The 13,676-nt window shown below is 52.5% G+C and overlaps 1 non-coding gene across 1 annotated transcript; it reads left to right on the forward strand.

Moving 5' to 3' along the window:
- Positions 1-2,046: 2,046 nt before the first annotated feature.
- Positions 2,047-2,119, forward strand: Trnar-ucu (transfer RNA arginine (anticodon UCU)). The gene has a single exon. It is a non-coding gene; the product is annotated as a tRNA-Arg (tRNA).
- The last annotated feature ends 11,557 nt before the right edge of the window (positions 2,120-13,676 follow it).

Raw genomic sequence — 13,676 nt, forward strand, 5'->3', positions numbered from 1 at the left:
CTTGCCTCGAGACGCAGGGGTATTGCGGGGGGAAAAGCTGCTGCAGGCCAAAGCAGTGAAGGTTTGTTCGCTTTCGCGTTATATACACATTGATAGTCCCGTCCTTGTCTGGAGCATGCGCGCTTTTGTTGTGGTTTTGAGGTTATGACGTTTCTCCACTTTGATGCTCTCTCTCTCCCTCCGTCTATTGTTGCTGTGCGCGCACGGCGAATCACCTGTCGCCCCTCCTGATGATTTCCTTTGTCTTCTTGCCTCCCTCATGTGCCGCGCGATGTGTATTTGCGGAAGGGTGATTATTGCGAAAATTTCGGCGCAGTTGAAGGATATTCTATTCTGAAAATTGGAGTGTGCGCTCCGTTCAGCACTTTTTTCGTTTATCATCGCGAGTCTCGGATATATATAGGAACCTCGTCAATAATCAGGCAAGCAGATTTTAATTTGAAAAAGCTTCGAACGAAAATTAGTCTTCGAGAGCGATTTGGCGATTTTTATATTCAATTGAAGTTGTTATATAGAAATCATTTCTAGGGGAGCGTGGCTACAAACTATAGCGAGAGAGAAAGAGAGATTGATGAAGCGAAGGAAAATAATTTGTTCTTTCGCATGAATCCCTCGTGTTCTTATTACGAACAGCGAAAACTCGACACTCAACAGCAACGATATGCAACGATCCCACGGTAATAAGTCGAAGCCCGATATCCGCAAAGCTCCAGGAACAAAGTGGATCGAAGCTTGCGAGTGGAAAAGGCATCGCGCGAGTCGAGGCGACACTTGGCAACGGCATCCCGCGCGAACAGACCTTATGGACGCGCGCTTTTTCGACCGAAGCTGTGCGTGCGCGCGCGCGCGCCTGCGTGTGTGCGGTTACAAAGCCAGTGGCCGCGACGTACGAACAAAAAGAACAAGTCGAGGGCGCTTTTCTGTCGCGCGCGCGCGCGCCGTGCCCTGCTTGGCTTCCTCGGTCTTTCCGCGCGCTGCTTTCCCGCGGACCCGAGAGTGCGTGTACGTGTTGCCTAGCCCGCCGCTTCGTATAGCTTTTGATCTAACCCTCCCTCTCGAGGGTAGAAGGGGCGATGCACGAAAAACTCGACTCGCAGGGCTGTACGCTTGAGTGTGCTTACGTCGTGTATCTTCGCTGGTTTTGTTGGCTCTCGGTTGGCTCACGATGCGTCCAAGATTGCGGCTTACCTTAAGTTGCAAACCGAGCTTGACAGGAGCTTTGCGTAACGCTTTCGATTCTAATACAGTGCCGTCCAGTTCGTTGCGTAACTCAAATTACGTGCTCTAGGCAATTTTATACGAGAGGCCAGCTTGATTCGACAAAACTTGTTCTTTTATCAACGTAATTTTTTTGTCAAATCGATTATGAGATCCGCAAAAAGAGTGCCAGGTTATCTACATTGAAACGTTAGTTGTTTCCGTGGCTCGCCTCAATAGTAACGCACGGATAATGCAGTTCCGACTGTAGATTTTTCTCCTCTCTTTTCCGAAACCAAAAAAAAAATAACAAAGCAATAAAACGCGGATAAGACGTTGTGGTTCTTCTTTTCTTTTTTTTTTTATGCGCTGCGTTTTTGCAAGAGCGTAAAAGTACACAGAGTACGCACAGCAACTTGGATACGCAATAATTATTTTGGTTTTTTTCTTTTTTGCCTTCGTAGGACACTGCGATCGTGACTCCGAGACTAGGGTACGGTAATTTCCACGTTTGATACGCGGCATGTCAATGCGAGCATTTAGCGGCTCAACGGACGATCGTTCGAGCTGAGAACGATCTTTTTAATGTATCGACAATTTTCATTGCTTGTTGCGCTGAATACGGTCATCGTTTGGAAGAAAACAAAAAAGAGTCAGAGAAAATAAAGCATCGCCGCGAGTCGCGAGACCCGAGGATCGCAAGCTCCGCCACTGATGCTCGCACGCGCACTCGCAGGCCGTCTCTCACACAGGCATAACGTCACGCGATATGATATTCAACCGCGCGGCCATCTCGCGGAACGCGTGCTCAGCTTATGAGCAGCCTGGCGGTAGCGGTAAAGCACTGATGTCCCTGTGGCGCAGAGGATAGCGCGTTGGACTTCTAATCCAAAGGTCGTGGGTTCGATCCCCACCAGGGATGCAATCCACAAAACGATCCTCAGTTCAGTCGTGGCTCGTTTTTTTTTCAACACTGGAGTGAAAAACTATGTAGGTTGGCGAAAGGTAGTGAGTTTTTGAGGAGGGATATGCATCTTTTATTGCAACGAGGTGGAAAGGGAGAGAGAGAGAGAGAGAGACAGAGAGAGAAAGAGAGAGAGAGATTTTTAATCTTTTTTTAATACAAGTTGCTACAAAATGTAGCGATAACACGCATAGTAAAAAATTAATTATTCCAAGTGCATGATGCCATAAATTTTAGCTAGTTTATTAGTTAATGTTTAATGTAACTGTAAGAAAAGTGAGTTAAACGAAGGTTAATGCAATATCGTTGTATAACATAGTGCAACTAGTTAAATCGCAAAAATTAAAAATCGAAAGAAACCGTCCTTAACTATCATCCAATAGTTATTTCTTCATTTTGTTTTTCTTTTAATTTCTACCATTTAAAGTGCGGCATACGTTGCGTCAGTGCTACAACACAGCGATGAGTCGCATTTACGTCAACTATGTAATCGACACGACGATAAGCTAACAATTTCTTTTTTATCGTGTTCCATAGCAAAGCAAGTCTGCTAATCGTTATTGATTTCCCTGCCGAAGCAGCTGTCGAAAAAGTCACTCGCTTGCTGGTAAGATTCCAGCCTGGAGTCGCACATTCCCGCCGACTCGTCCTCGTATAATGACAGTGCTCGAATTCGACTGCACGGCGATTCAATACTTTCAGAAGAGTGCTGGTGTAATAACGATGTTCGCTGGACGAATGACTGGTGTGGATAACAAAGTTTTTTCCGCGTAGCCGGTCGACTAGTGCTGCCATGTAGTAACGTTTGAACATCTTTTTACGAAGAACGCCGGTTACGCCACTCGAGTGCTGTTTGCAAATGATTACCACGAACAGATGGTGATATTATTATTGAGTTGATAAACATGTTTTCTTGAAAATATCTTGTCCTACCCTGAATTGACCACTGCTACTGGGGATTATTTGTATTTTGAAGAAAAAATACAAATATCTAGCTTGTATGCCAATAAATCACATCTGCTCATCGACACTCGCGAGCAGATAATCACCTCCGCGGTGAACGAATAGACGTAATCGTGCCACTTCGCCGGGGGATTAACAGCGACAGCACACCGAAACTTATCACCGCTGCTGGTATTTCTCTCCTCGCCGTTATCAGCCACAAGATTAGAAGCCATGTGCCCACCGTAATTCTCTCCGTAAGCGCCAACGGCCTCGTCTTCGATGCACTCGAAGCGAGTCAAAATGTAACCGACGACTTTGGCGTAATCGGTGATCTGCATCAATTCGCGGCGACGGAGGCGCAAGTGGCGAAAGTCAGAGCTTTGGAAGGCGCTGTCGCGCACGTCCGCCTGCAAGTCGTGACCCTTCGTCGACCGGATCGCTTGGGAAAATAGCGTTGAGCTCGCGTAGACGACGGCGTAACCCTCGACGGTAGTCAGGCAAGTCGTCAGGGAAAAGTCGAAGCGAGCGTCGACCAATTGGTCGCGCTGCTCGTCGGCAATTCGCAGCAGCAGCCTCGATTTCTCGTTGCACTTGCCCGTCCCGTCTTGCCGATCGGGAGGCAAGTGCAGGCGTACTCGAGCAGCGTGCTCGCCGTCGAGTTCGATCTCGAGTTCACGGACGACCGGTCGAGGTCGCGAGGCGTAACATGCTCGTGAATCCTTTTGATTACTTAGTCGATAGACGACTCTATTGCTTCGCGTCGATACCACGGCCGTCTACGGCACTCGAGGTCCTCTGAGAAATCACAGCTCGCGAGAATTATTTGAGATTGGCATTATTAGTTGGTTTGCTCCGTGGCACCGTATATTTGGCAGGGCATCTCGTTGCACGTAACCGATGTCGACGTTACGCCTCAATGGCGAGCACTCGCCTCGATCCGGAAGCGAAGCGTACCTGCAATAAAATATGTAATATCTGGAATTGGCCGAAAGCGCGGCATCGGACGAGGGGCACTCGAGTCCGTCGGTCGTCGCACCCTCGGGACACGTGAGACAACGCGCAGGCTCGCTGCCGTACAGGAACCTTTGCCAAGAGTCGCGTTTTTCTCTTCATCGCTCCTTTCTGCCGAGGACGTGGCAACAAAACAAAGAAAAAGACAAAAATGAAGAATTCACCTGAGCGAGGGGTTGCTAATGGGAGCCGCCACGAAGAAGGTGATGCCAGCCTCGAGGAGCATCTTGGTTAGGCGAACTACTTAGGCGTCGCGGCGCGGACTGAACGAACATCGCACGCATGTGTCGGGGGACCGAGCGCCTCTCCCCTTTAATCTCGGGGTTGTTTACCTCGACTCCATCCAGTCGCCGGCAGCCCTGCCGCTTCTGATGGGTGCCGGCCCTACCAGCGTCCGCCGGCTTCGGACGTCGACGCGACTGCCGCCACGTCAGCTGCACACGTACACAGGCACAATTAACGAGGATCGCGCGCGCGTACAGCTGTAGCTCCGAGGGGAGCGAGCGCCAGGGTGCTTTCGCCAATTTATCGATTGGACTCTTCGTGGGGCCGCCGGGGCCACGCGGGCCGTTGACTTTTGCACTCGCAGAGGTGCACGCGTCGGAGCTTTCCGAGATGAGACCAGCATTGATTTTTTTTTTTTTGTTTTCTTTTTCCGCGTTCAACACGAGCGCTGATCGCGAGCACCGAAACGCGATCGCTGCAGAGAATGGAGCTCGGGCGGCGGTTCAACGTCCCGTCTCCTCCCACGAGGGATGAAGGTGTAGTGGCACATCCAAGCAAGCGAGAGCCAAGGGCAGCGATCCCGCGCCGAGATGACGTACTGCGCGGGGAAAACATTGCCGAGCACGTCGATTGAAGAAGGGGAGTTGAACGATAAAAGGGGAAAGAAAAAGGAAGCAAAAGTGAGGCTGCTGCGCGATACGATCTACTTTTCGATGATATATCCAGACGTAACTTCGCCGAATTCTCGCTGAGTAGATGTCCCTGACAATTATATCGTACGCGCGGGAGACAAAGATTCGGTTATGCTGAATTTATTACAATGAAAATGTTTTGTACATAATGCGCGCCATATTTCGAAACTCCTTCGTGAAACACATTCACTTCCACCATCCAGGAGAAAGCAGAAAAACCATTGATAGCTTTCTGATCGAGGAAAAAAATTTCGCCGGCGAGAGAAAGAGAGACGTCTGCATTAGTTGACGAGGGGAGAAAAAACGTTGACGAAAAGTAAAGTAGATAAGCAAATATCCTTGGAACATATTCGCTCGGTTCTGGCTTACGAATGTGACCTTTTCTTCCAAAATATTTGCTCGTGTCGGTCACGAAGAAAAAAAAAAAGACAAAACGTATCAATTCACGTGATTCCCCGTTGATCGCGAGACCAAGTGTGCGACGTTTTTGTTTGCCTTTGTACGATTCGATCGAGCACGCGTGCTTGGATTTTACGACAAACAAGTCGGAAAAATCTCTTGGTCGCTTAAAATCGCATTACCAAACCCTTTCTCCACATCTTGATGTCGTTGCCAAGTGCTGCTCGATCGGATACAAATATTTTGCTATCTGAATTCTCACGCACGACCCTTCACCATACGTAACGGACTTTGTTTCTATTCATGAAATAAAAGCGAGACTCGTGAATGACAAAGTATCCTATGGCTCCCTTCCGAAAGCTCCCATTGGAATAGCGACGACATTGAAAGAGCGAAGAGAAAAAAACAATCGCGTCGTGAGAGGTAAATTGTATTCGAGCGAACACGCCTACGTGGATTTTTCACGAAAGCCCGAATATCCAGCCGAAGTTGCCGAATGTCAGAGCGATTCAGCAATTCAGCCAGATCCGATAGCGGAGGATCAGAGGACTACCGTTGACACCGTCGTACGCTGCTGTCCACGCGCGGAGATGCCTCTTCGCGATCCGTTGCCCGGGTGTCCCCCGAGGATCGCTCGAGCTCTCCAGCTCGACGCTCGTCACTCTGCGCTGGCCGAGGACGTCGATGTATCTGATCTGCGTGGCGCTGCCCTCCAGCCACGTGGTATTCCTTTCGATCGTCCGTAGCCGCCAACGCGTCGAGCGAACAAACGAGATAGCAACGCACGCCCAACACTTTAGCGAATCGATTAGAGAATCGCCCGGGAGGCGCAGTGCACAATGCAACGCCACAGTCGAGCAAAGGGCGAGCGAGGCGTGCAATTGGAAAAGCCTACATGCGTTACGTAACTCACCGGTAGGCGGCTTGGAAGTGGCACTCGTAAGCGACCACTTCCTCGAGCGTGACGAGTCCCGGGCGAGTTCGCGACGACGAGGACCATTGTTTTTTCCGTTGCCCGATTCGCTGACTTTGAACGAACGACGAATAAATTGGGAAGTGCCAAGAGATGCGTCTGTGAGAGATGACACTTCGATAAAAATGAAAAGAGCGGCTCGCAACAAAACAAGCAATCGGAAGTGAGAAACGTACCTGTGGGACAACTCGCTGCGTTGCGCTGGTTCTTGGCGACTAGAGTCACCTGGCGACCGACGATCATCGCACAGCAAGACCACCAGAACTACAGCGAGGATCAATCCCAGCCACGTAACCTGCACGAGGATGCCGCGAGATTGAGAGAAACGAGCCATTACTCAAGGACAACATTTACGCTGTAGATCGATCGGATGAGGGCTCGAGGCAATCGACGAGATGGCGGTAATACTCGGATCATCGCCGGCATGTAACCTAAAATGAATGTGACGCGCAGCGCGACGGCAATGGCACGTATGGGAAAATTGTTTGTTCCAATCAAGCCCAATAGAAAAGAATTCCAACGCGGCGCTGTTGATTACGAACGCGCGGCACGGCTAGTTTCGACGAGCGGATAATCGACGTACACGCGCGACGGGCCCGCCTTCGCCGCCGATTAATTAGAGTCACGAGAAGGGCCAAGTGGGGACGCGCGATGGCGCCTCCGACGCAAGCGCGAAGTCAATTTCGGATCCTCGTTCCCAAGCTCGTTGCTGGGCGAGAATCGATCGTTCGCCGAGCCGTCATCGCCGGCCGAATCGGCGCCGTTCCCCGAGACGATCCAGCTCGTCTCTCGCGCGCGCCCGACGCACGCGAGACGAGGCGAAGGCCGCGCGCGTCAGACCGCTTGGCGACGTCCGCGGTCGGTTGTTTGTCGGCCAACCGCGCGCCGCATATCTTCGCCACGATCGACCGACCGTCGAGTCGATCCGTCCGCGTGCGCGTCGCGCCTCGTTCGTCCTCCCCCGGTCCTCGTGGCCTATATCTAATCGCGCGCGATAATCGAGCGCGCACCGCGAGTCACGAGATCGGCCGCCGGCGATCGGTGCGTTCGACGAGTCCCGTGTGTCGTGGCTGCGCATCGGCGAATTCAACGAGAGCGCGTTGCCTTACGGAGGCCTCTCGAGGATTCGCCACAGCGTTGCTCGGAGAACAATGGCACTCGCAGAGCTCCGAGCAAAAGCTTATGTAATCCACTCGAGGCGGCTGCGTAGCAGCGGAGGGAATCGGCCTCGATGAAAACAGTCAGGCTCTTTTTCTCGTTGGATTTCTCGCATCTTGGAACAAGGCCAGTCGACGACGGGCCAGACTGCTTGGCGACTGCTTGGCGACTGCTCTTTACCGATGCGCGGATTTTTCCGCTGTGCATCCAATTGTTTTTCTTTTCTTTTGCCGGCGGCGACTATATCGCACCGGTGCTCGCGCGGTGGAATTCGGGCATGATTGCGAAGCGGAACGTCAGCCGATGTTTGACGTCTATCGTACCGAGGCGAATCCTCATCGCGATCACGTGCGATTGGAATTCGCACTTTGACCAACGAGATACGATCGTTGTCTTTTATTACACGCGTATTACACGCGACGCTCTCGGCCAGCGCTAAGGTCGTCGACCTCTTCCACTCGTTTGGCTTCGATTCAGCTTCTTATCGGGAAAATACGCCTCGCCAAACAGACAGTGCGTCTCGTCGTCAACCGCGACAACGCTTTATCAAACGAAAGAGCACCGGGCAAGTGAGCGTGCCAGCCGCGGTCTCGCCGATCGGGCTGTCGCGCGAGGCTTTTGGTCGGGCGGCAAGCGAGCTCGCCGAGCCTCCGAGCGCCGCAGCGACAACGAGCAAAGCAAGCTTCGCCCTTCCGCGAGCGCTTATACGCTTCCGAGAAGAGCGCTTTGGCCGAGCTCCAGACGCGAGCGCGCGACTTTTCCCTCGCGACCCGTCAGCACGGCAGGCTCTCGACGAATCCCCGAAATCGTTTTTGTGTCGCTCGGACGACGTCGATCCGGTCAGGTTCCGCCAGCCGCACTCGCTCTTCGCCGATCTCGCGGAGCAAGACACTCGCGTAGGGGGGGGGGGGTGGAAACGGCACCACGCTATCTCGCCTCCAGCGAGCCACGACGTCGAGAAGCAAAGCGAAGAGCAGCTCCGGCGTCGAGGCTTTTCGCCGCGGCCCGTGGAGACTCGCGGACTCGTCGCGGCCAAGAGGAACCGGCGCTCGCGATTATTTTCAAAGCGCCCGCCGCGGCTTCTTCCCGTCGGACGAGGTTATCGCACCGACGAACCCCAATGCTCGCGCGCAGATAAGGGGGCCGCTTGTTTTTCGCGCGGACGCGCACTCCGACGGTGCAACGTACGTTTGTCTCGCGCGGGGCTCGCGCGCGTCGGACGATAATGGTCGCGCTCCGCGACGACGCCCGTTCGGCGGATAGCGTCGCCGAGAGCTCGCGTGGAGAATCGAAGGTGGCGCGCGGGTCGTCAGCGCGTTGCCGAAACTGCACGGCGCTCCTCTTCCGACCGGCGCGTCTTCTCGAACTGCCACGGGAAACGACCGCGTCGACGATGAATTAACGAGGCAAGCCTGGTACGATCGATCTCGAACAATAGCCTCGTTAAAGCTCGTAAGCCTACGAGCACCGAGTGAGTCAACGAATTGCAGAGATAGAAGAAAAAACAAAGGCACGAAACGAGCAGCTGATTAACGATTCGAGCGTGAGTCACTTGGCTGCACGCGCGCGCACACCTGCTCCAGCGCTCGGAGTCGCGTGCCCACGGGGAGACGAAAATCGGCGTGTTGCTCTCGCGCCTATACTTGCCGCGCGTTTAAAATTAACCGTTTGCACTCGGCGCGCCGATACCCTCTCGCAGCGGCGAATGACTCACGGGGAAAAAGGTGGCGGCAGGCCGTATATTTAGTCGCGGCCGCGCATTTTCCGTCCTTTGTGACTTCGCGGCGCGACGTATTTCGGGCGCGACGCGGCCCGAATGCGCCGCGAATAGACCGAGTGCGCGGGTTCTTTTTCGCGCGACCAGCGCCAGCCCAACGATCCAGGGAGGAGCTTCGATCGTTGGTTCGGGATGGATCGAGAAAAGCACCTCGCCGATGATTGTCCCAGAACGCTCGCGAGGCAACGTCGACAAGTCGGACGCGCGATCCCTCCTTTCGTTGTGCCTCCGCGAGTCGCGGATCGTCGATGCGCGCGCTCGAGCGCGACTCGAGCGAGAGAATCCAATACCTTTCCGAACGCTCGTAGTCTACTATGGGCTCTGCTTATTATTGTTGCTCGATGCGCCCAGCGATCCTATGTACTGCTTACTGGCGTCGTAACTTTGATTGACTTTTTTTCTGTCGCGTCGTGCCATTTCTTTTATTTTATGTGTCTTATTATTCCTATCCATATGTTTATTTTTAATATTGTGGAAGCTCGTCGATTACCTAAATTAAAAATAAAATATCGATCCGAGCGTGCCGAGCCGAAAGCCAATTTGGTCTCGCAGCCAGATAAAACAAATCCGTCGAAGCGCAATTCCCGATTGTTTTTTATCGCGCGCGCGCGCGCGTTATTGCGGCAACCGCGAGCTACAGCGAACAGGGCTACACGAGCGCGTTTGCGCAACGCAACGTCGTTCGCGGCCGACCCCCTCTCGCAATCTGCGAAGGACTCCGTCCATCCAGGGTTAGCTCTTTTTGAAGTTTCGCGCGCGTGGCTGATTTCCGCGAATGCCTGCGAGTCCGTCCCCTTCTCGAATGGGCGAGGAAGCTTCTGGAAAGCTTGCACGAGGAATCCGCGTGGCAGTCGGCCAAGCGGTCGCGTTGATTTATCGAGTTGAAGCTTTGGGCAGGGCCTGCTATATATCTCTAGATTGTTTGCTTGATCAAATCCGATTGGATCGCGCTTCTCAAAGGTGAATTGCCGGTGATTGTTTGGACGGGAGGCTCTCGGTAAACATCGCCCATCCGTATTGTATCATAAGCGCGATCGTTTGCGCAATCGGCCATCGTCGATTGCGGCGCGCGCGCGCGCGATTTATGCGTCGCTGGCTTCTCACCTGATCGATAATGCTACCATCGGTCAGTTAATTAGCGCGCGCCGTTTTCCATCGCTCGCAGTTGTACCGAAAGCGAAACGCACGAAGCGACGCGACTTGCCGCGCCCGACTTGCGATCAGCCGGAGCTGCCATTAATTATTAACGAGGCTGCGTAACAGGCCTCTCGTCGATCAACCGATCGAGATGCGCGCGCACTCGCCGGAGCGATCGGATTTCGCTCACTTGGCCAAGGCGAGCGCGCGATCGTGGGCTCGCGGTGCGCTCGGATCGCTTCGAAGGATGCGCAGCGCCGATCGAAATCAACGCGGTAGCTAGCGGCCGAACGGCACCTACGCGAACGTACGGCGAACCGGTGGCGCCGCTCGATCCTGCTAATTGTGCTCCGCGGAGATGGGACCGCGTGGGCGTCCAATTTGGTAAAGGTCGCTCGCGAACGTGATCGACGCGAAGGATACGCAAAGTACACGTCGGCTCGCTAATTATTAGCAGAGGCGGCGCGGCCGTGGCGCAGAAGGCGCGCGACGATGGCATTTTTTAATGAGCCGCCGATTGTTGTCACTTACGTAACGAGTGTTGCGATTCGAAAGCACGAGTGTGTCAATGACGCAATCAGCTTATCGATGCGATTTTAGATTCAGCTCTGGCGCGATCTGCGGCGCCATTTTTCTGTTTTCTTTTTTTTTTCCTTTTTATCGCGGAGGCAAAAGCAATGGGAAAAATGTAAGAAGACGGAATTAATCGCAAGAGGGAAAAAGGTCGCGTCGTTAAAGAGATCGTAAAGTTTCACGCGGCGGGGAAACTCGGTCGACGTGATTATCACGACTTGGCCGACAGGAAGGCAGATTGCGAGGCGCGAGACGCGCGATTGGCGGAGCCAAGTCGCCCATCTTCAGCCAGAGGTCGTCGCGGCGTTCCCCGAGATGCGGCTCGGTCGCGGAATCCAGGTGCTCGCCGCCCACGTGCGCGCCACACGCAGCGCCTTGCTTATGACTCACGTCGCGAAAGAGCCCGTAACGAAAGCGAGAGAAGAGGTGAGTCGGCGATTGTAGCGCGGGCGAAGTCGTCGCGCGTGGATTCGCAATTTTTTTCGGGGGTCACAGTGTGGTTGGGCGACAACACCGCTGCATCCTACCGTGCATCTCAGAAAATGCGCCTTTCCTTTTCTCTCAACGATAAAACTATAATTAGCATGGTGGTAAAAAATGTTCCGTTGACGTAGTTTGCCTTCTTATCGTAAAGTGAAAATTCCAAACATATATTTCATCACTCGACGCACGAGTGCACATCTCGTGCTCTGTCTTGCTTTTTTTTTTGTCAAAGACACGCAACAAGCAGCTCGCGAGAGCAGTGCTTACAGTGATTTTAGTTAAACTGTGTGAGTCATCGTTAGGCTGTGCTTCGAGCGTTTTGCTTTTATCTCTCTCTCTCTCTCTCTCCCTCTCTCTCTCTTTTAGCGAACCGGTTTTCTTGAGTATATATTTAGTGTTTGCTCTTTTTCCAACGGACTGCGAGGCTTTATTCACACTTGAAATATAGATATTTCCAACAATTTATGACATGGTTGATCAAGTTGCATAATACGGTAGCTTATCAAACGATCGGATTTGCATTCAGTATAATATCGATCGAGGAGCAAGTCGGGGATGAGCTTAAAAAGGGATAGACTTAAAACGCGATGGCTAAGGGAGTCTGAAATTAAGTGTGTCTTTCACTTGGTTTCTCGCGACCATTTTTCGACTTGCAGATCGCATTGTTCGCGCGCTAAATTAAACGATGAAAACGAGCACGAGCAGCGACTGTTAGAGTTCGCGAACAAGAGTCTCTGTCAATGTTGAAAATAGGCCTCGTCGCAGTTCGTCAACCGAAAAATGTGGAGCACGCGAGAGACGAGCGATTTTCCTCGACTCGCCGCTATAATTAAGCGGCGATCGCCGCGGCACCGAAGCGACTCGCGTAGCGGGCACCAGCCTAAACTTCGTTCCGCGCGAGCGCAAGAAGCGCCCCGATGACCTACAACGCGCAAAAAGTGTAACGTCGCCAATTACAGGGGAATCCCCGCTGGCAGGTGCCCGATGATGCGACGATGACGATCGGCGATGTTACTTTATCCCGTTCGCCGGCAACGAGATAATTACGCTGCACGGCCGCTACGCTCGAGCTCTCGGCAAATCGTTTTTTGCGCATACTTACGCATGGCGGCTCTTTCTCGCCAACTTAGCTCGCTCAACGTCGCGCGAACGCACGATCGACGCGAGATCAAGGCTCGCGCGAACTTTTTCTCATTTTCCCGTCCGTGATCTCGAACGAGATCGCGCAGAAAAAAAAAAAAAAATCCGATGCGCGCAGCAATAAGAGAGAATAAGAGCAGCCCCTTGGTCAGTCGAAGGCCGCGAGCGCATGCCACTCGATCAAGCCTTTGTACGGCGCTTGGCAAAATATTTGGACTCGCGAGGCAATCGAAATCGATTTTCAGAACTCGTTGTTTTTCCGATCGGCTGATTGTAAATTAATCGCCAGAAAGAGAGAGACGATTGCGTTTGCTTGGTTGCAGCCGTCGATGATAATGCAATCGTGTATTTTTAGACGCTTACTTCATCGGCGCTGCGTTTCGCGGCGAACTGGAAAAGAGAAAGAGAGCGGTTCATTGTGCGCCCGCTGTCAAAGAGCATTCCAATTGTTCGCGCTTCAGCGTTCGGTTTGCTCTCTGTCGCAGAACAGCGAGCCGAACCTTCGCAGGCGACAATAGGTCGGTCCGATGAGCGGAGAAAGCTTTTCCACCGAGAGCCGGCCGATATATCAATGACGTTTTATCAATGGGAAATCGGAGTTGGCGCGGCTTGGCTCAGACTTTCGATGGCGGCTCGCCTTGCACTTCTCAAACTGCAAGTTGCCAAGAATCCCCCGCAATGATGTAAGCTGGCGGAGAAGTTAATCTCCGAATGGCACTTAGTTTTTCTGTGATAATTCAAATACCAGCTAGACAACGACATAAACTCGGCGAGAGTTCTTGATTTTGTTTCCTTTCGTTTATACGAGGTCGGCTGCGGATATCGATTCTCCTGTCGCTATTCGGATTATCAATTTGTCGTTCGTAAAGTTCCTTCGGAAGTAAAAGTCATTCGATAATTGGTGCGCACCGACGAGCAATGGTAATCATAATTTATGTGCGTCGCAGATACATGCGAGATTCTTATCGTAAATATTTATCCCGAATGTCTACAGTAGAAAAC

This window comes from Phymastichus coffea, unplaced genomic scaffold (assembly GCF_024137745.1).
Source record: "Phymastichus coffea isolate CEN01 unplaced genomic scaffold, Cenicafe_Pcof_1.1 PCOF00152, whole genome shotgun sequence".
Lineage (NCBI taxonomy): Eukaryota > Metazoa > Arthropoda > Insecta > Hymenoptera > Eulophidae > Phymastichus > Phymastichus coffea.